Raw genomic sequence first — 5,898 nt, forward strand, 5'->3', positions numbered from 1 at the left:
TCATGTTATCCAGTGGCGTAGTGCTGGGTATATGGCGTATGCTCACCTCTGAGGAAAAGGATTTACCTTATACCTACCTCGCAATAGACGACTGACCGTACACCCTACAAATCAGGAGAAATATGTACGTGTCCATCAACCTAATAGGAGCTAAGCCAATTAAATCTTGACAAGAGTGGAATTAAATTTGTCCAATTGAGAAACATTTTAACGCACTTTCCCCGCTTTCGTTCATGAGTGCTCTACGGTAGCTAGCCTTTATGGGTGTGTGTGTGTGGGCACTTGTTCTTGCGAGCGCACCAAAGCATGTGGTGAGGATCTATACATTCACAATAAACCCACCTACCCAAAACACCACTGATGTTCTTTTCTAAATCCTTTTGAATTTTAAATAATGGATGAAGCAAAGGCATGAACCCTCTTACGCGCAGCGGAATAATAGACTTCCGGGGAGTCCATTATTTTATTATATTGTACACCTCAAAGTACATTATCCCACTGATACCATATTTGTCAAATATATGGCAAACATTAGGCCCCAATTGTGTTTGTGCAATAATAGAATATTTTTTCAATGTTAGCCAACTGATTTCTTGTCCACTCAGAAATAAAACAGGTTTTGTGCCAAAAAACAACAAAATCTAACTCCCCATCTCATTCAAATATAAGATGTGGGGAAGATGTTAACATTGAAGATACGTGTATTACTCACTTCCAGTAACCCCTTAAGCTAAAAGCACATCTACTGTTACATGTATCTGGAAGTTCGGAAATAATTTGTGTGGATGGCAAAAATATTAAGGCAGGAACTATGGGAATAATTGTTTTGCATGGTCCGGCTGGAAAGGATTGAATGAACACTACATTTCATATGGGTATAATTGCATAACACCAAGAACAGGACGAAGGATGTGGTGATGCCTGGGATAAGTATTTGAAACCAAGTAGTTTTTGTTTTAACTCAGAGCTTGGCTCTGGACCTCTTTGTTCTCAGTGGGTTTAGTAAATCAAGTGCTTCCTGCATCACTAATAGTCTTGATGCGTTTCCAAACAACCTCTCTGGAAACAACCACAACACACTGATACATGTAAATTGATGAATTCATTCAATATAGAACCAGTCTTCGTCATTGGAACTGGTTCATTTCCAGGTCCAGGCTGTTCCACTCCTTCGACCCAACAATACTCACTGAAACAGAAAGTGCCAGAGTAAATATATAACACACACACACACACACATCCTGAGAGATGTAAAGATCACTTACCGCAGGTGTAGGTACATACAGGTGTAAGTCACATCCAGGTATTTGTAGGTCCCATAACAGGGATCAGTGAACACAGAGTTGGAGGCATCCAGAGAACAGCTTGTATGTCCATTGCACCTGGGAAGGTGAAAGGAGCAAAATAAGTGTGTGCATGTGTGAGAGTGCATGTTTGTGTGTGTGTGCACGTGTCTTACATGCTAGCCACCAACAGCAAGGTTGTGGGGTTGAGGCAGTTGGTGTTGCTAATCTGATTTGGTGGACGACCAGTGACGCAGGTCACCCCGTCTGTGCGTCCATAGTTAGCACTGACCACGTTGACGTGAGAATTCCCTGGAAACAGGAAGTCATTACCTCTGCTTTCTTACCATCAATGTGTAGTTTAAATGTATGCAGTGTGGAACTGTTAACAGTATAGTAGGGCAACAGCATTCAGTGTTGCAACGTACCACAGTTTAGGGTAGCCTGCTGACCTTCACAGATCACCGTCTTCTCTGAAACAGTAATAGCACAAATAGGTCAGTGTCAACTGTTTACACACACAAGCAATCAAACACACAAATACCAACTTGGGGCAATGCAGTTGTAGATCACATGCAGGTATTTGTAGGTCCCATAACAGGGATCAGTGAACACAGACTTGGAGGCATCCAGAGAACAGTTCGACTTTTCAGTGCACCTGGGAAGGGACAAACCGAGTGTGAGAAAGTGTCTGCGTGTGCGCCTGATAGTGTGAGTCTTACTTTTTAGCCACCAAATGGAAAGCTGTGGAAAGGTTGCGAATCTGACGTTGTGGACGGCCAGAGCTGCAGGTCCAACGGTCTGTGCGTCCATAGTTAGCACTGACCACGTCGATCACAGAACTCCCTGGAAACAGGAAGACGTTAAACCCTATTCTCTTACTATTAATGTAACTTGAATGCTGCGTGAAACAGTACAGCAAGGCAACAGTACAACTGGAACTGTAGCAACGTACCACAGTTCAGGGTGGCCTGCTGACCTTCACAGATGTCTGTAGTCACTGAAATGGTACATATTATAATTGTTAATCGTTTACAAAAAACAGATCCTCCCTTGGACAATCAGGTTCTGAGTTTTACCTGCTCCTGTAGACATACAACATGCCAGCACTGAAACAGACAGAAAGATCACAATCTGGCAGTTGGTCAAATATGGACTGTAAACTTTCCTAAAGCATCATATACAGTTGGACGCAGATGCATTTGCAACATCTACAACTCATTCTGGATATTTGTGGAAAGACAAGAAACTCCCCCCCCACCCCTTAACATTTCATAAAAGGAAATGTAACAATTCATTGAAGTAATGCAAGGCTGAGTCACCCTGCCTCCACCTCTCAGGCTAAAATTTAAGTTTACATTTTTTTAAGATGGGAGCTGTAGGAGTTGCTCTACAGTGAATGCAGTCACAAACTATCATCTAAGTCTACAACTTCAAACCCAGATAAACTTGAATGGTTATGTAAATATAAAGTAGTTGGGCTGATGAGTCTCTGCAGGTTGGGATGTCTGGAGTGACTGCTTCAGCGTTCGTGAAATAAATTTCTGTCAAACTTGGTAAACAAACATTAGCTAGCCACACCCCTATAAGCTAAATATATTCTTTGGCCAATTTGGTCGATTGTAGTAGAAAGTCAAACCAGAACCCGTCGACTCCCAAATAAGCGCCTTTGTACCAAATTTGGTTGCAGTTCCACCAGAGTTCCACTGAGGGTTATTGCGAGTGCAAATTGAATGGGAGTCTATGGAGCAACACAGCAAAATGTGTCTCTTTCGCCCCATTGTTGTTGACAAATCTCAGATGTATTGTAGTTTTTGCATGTTCAACATGGATTAGGCCTGTAGGTCGAAATTTGAATGAAGAGTATCCTTTCGATTTCTTACAGGGTGAATCGTTGTTGCTCATAACACGCTAGCATTCTGTTAATGAATGCTGTTTGCTTACTTTACTTTATTTATAATTAAACGTAGGCCTAGTCTTTCCGTTAGTGAAGAGGCGGCAGTTATCCCTATGTTGATTTACGGCTAACTTTCTGCCGCCACGGTATCAGAAATAGGGCTGTACAAGATTTTAGGCCGTCTATCAGCAGTGATTGTTAGAGTGCATGACGGAGAATAGCAAGGACAAGCGTTTAACAGCGCAGTTGAGATTGCGTGTGTGCGTCTTTGAGAACTGTAAGTCGTATAATTTATGTATTCAGTTCATTAAAGCCTGTTATTGTATTAGTCTACAGTTATTGCAAATTTAACTGGTGATTTTCGTTGTTTGTATTCTTCCCCTGCTAGCATAATTGCATGCCTGTTGATTCGATAGCGATTGCTGCCCTTGCTCACGTTTGTATTTTAGGTGCATTATTATGCTGAAGTAGTTTTAATTAATATAGTGGGTATATTGTTATTATTTGCTAAAGAATGCTTAGCATATCAAGACCAAATGAAGCCGACAGTGTACATGCTTATAGCCTACCTTGATCGATAGGCTAGGCTACTGACCATTTACAATAACTTGTTAGGTCAATTGTTAATTGGCAGCATATTTCTGCCATTTAGAACATACTTTAAGTAGCCTAACTGTATTGCTTTACAGAAAATAGGACCAAAAATATATACAATATTAAATTTGTTTGGAAGGCACAGGCCCCAATTTGTTCTACGGCCTACCCAACAACGAAAATATCTCAGATTTTTTTTTTTTTTTTACATAAGTAAAATAAGAAACTGAAAAAATGCCTATCCATATTTTTCTAGGCCTACCCAAAAAGATTATTCTGGCTACGCCCCTGCTGCATAGGCTCAGTAATGTAGCTAGCAAAAACAGAAACGATTCGTTCATTTTGACTGGGTCTTCGGATAAGGATCTTTGGATCGTTTTTCACGTGACCCGCATAGGCTAAGGCCACGTTTACACATAGCAGGGTATTTACAGAAACGAATATTTCTGCCACTCCGTTTTCAAAAATAACGTCGTACACACAAGTACGTTTTTAAAAATGTTTCTGTTTACATTTACCCGCATTTACGCCCCCGAGCGCCATCATAACTATGCCAAACCTGTAGGCGGCAGTGTAATGTGAAGGATAAAGCCATGCTAGCCAATCAGAATTTTCAAAATCAACAACAACAACGAATAACACGATCGACTTTCTTCACCTTTCAGGCGCGAGGTTCATTTGTTTGAATGATTCACAAATGCGATGCACAAATGAATTTCGTGATTCAGAAATGTAACGCAATTAGCAAATAAATGACCCCATTAGGCTAGTTGTGTTCGACTTCATGCAGCACCGGCAGTGCCGACAGCCGGCTGCGTTGAAGCTGAGAAAGCCATTCGCTCCATCAAGTCAGCCAGGCTGCAGGCGCATGAAGTCGAACACACCTATTACTATTCACCTTATTCCGCCCCGCCCACTTTCTTCATCTTTTTGCACTTCCGTTGTATTTGCACTTCCGCTTTACCGGGATATCATTCAATTCAACAATGGAGAACTGCCGAGAAGTCCCTCTGCTAAAATATTAAATCATTTGGTGGATTTGTGCAAGATGTGCTATGTTTGTGTGCTACAACAAGTCAACAATACACCATTTCACTGGATGGCTTGAACACGACTTTTAAGTGTTGATATAATTCGTTTGCCGGTCAGATTGCTGCCCTGCACTCTGCTGTGCTGCGATATGCAGGCATCACATTAGCCACAAACATAAGATATTCTAACGATTTCACTGCAGGGCATATGCATTTACTATACTTTGTTCGAAAGCTTAGGTCCTCTAGAATTCAGTCGTGTGATTAATTTTACAGTCAGTACATGTATTTGAGACTTCCCCTCTAAACCGACCAGCTAGCACTGTTAGCAGTAGAACGTTAGCTAGCTTCTTGTTTATCTACTTGAGGCTCTAGTTTTTACATCAGGTCTCTGCTATTAGCCATAAACTGCAAATGTATGAGTGACAAATTGTGCTGTAATAATAAAAAGTTACAACCTTTTCATCGAGGGGCTTTGGTACAAGCGATATGCAACGTGTTAAAACTTACAAGATATGTATCTTCCCTCCTATCTAATGGCAGTTAAAAAGACGCATGAAATAATTTGATTGCCGCGTTGTTTCAAAAGCTTTATATTAAATTTAGATGTACTGCAGCAATTGTTTTGCTCACAGCCATGCCCATACGTTTGGTTATAATCATGTATCTACTTATATCATGAATTGAGAACACTAAAACATACTAAAATATAGTTAGTTTACACCCTTTATTAATACGAGCAGACAAAAGGAAACTTCAGTTTTTTTTTTATTCAGCGCCTTCAGCCAGGGACGCAGATCCTCAACTTTGGTTGGAGGTCGATGCAAATTATGTCGGCCCACAACACTCGGACCTCTTCTTTCCATGGTCAAAACAATGATAATACAGGGTCTGATTCCGTCTTCTCCACCTGTTATGGCAGCCACAAACTGCAGTTGACGCTGGGCATCTTTATTAGCCATAAATGAGTACCAGAGCCTGTTTAAGACACTGTCTTTTAGCACCGTTATAAAGTGGAAAGTATCTAAACCGGAAATGAGAATACGCGGATGGCCGCGCCCATCGTGACTTCCGGAATAAGGTCAATAAACAG

The 5,898-nt window shown here is 41.1% G+C and overlaps 1 pseudogene across 1 annotated transcript; it reads right to left on the minus strand.

The window, feature by feature from the left end:
- Positions 1 to 377: 377 nt before the first annotated feature.
- LOC146251588 (L-rhamnose-binding lectin CSL3-like) lies at positions 378 to 3,806 on the minus strand (annotated as a pseudogene). The gene is made up of 7 exons (XR_014732073.1): positions 2,363 to 3,806; positions 2,239 to 2,283; positions 1,832 to 2,129; positions 1,712 to 1,756; positions 1,460 to 1,595; positions 1,266 to 1,382; positions 378 to 1,189 (listed from the first exon to the last, which is right to left on the minus strand). The product of XR_014732073.1 is annotated as an L-rhamnose-binding lectin CSL3-like (transcript).
- Positions 3,807 to 5,898: the final 2,092 nt, after the last annotated feature.

The sequence above is a fragment of the Hypomesus nipponensis genome, chromosome 18 (assembly GCF_054491055.1).
Source record: "Hypomesus nipponensis isolate SF chromosome 18, ASM5449105v1, whole genome shotgun sequence".
In the NCBI taxonomy this organism is placed as follows: domain Eukaryota; kingdom Metazoa; phylum Chordata; class Actinopteri; order Osmeriformes; family Osmeridae; genus Hypomesus; species Hypomesus nipponensis.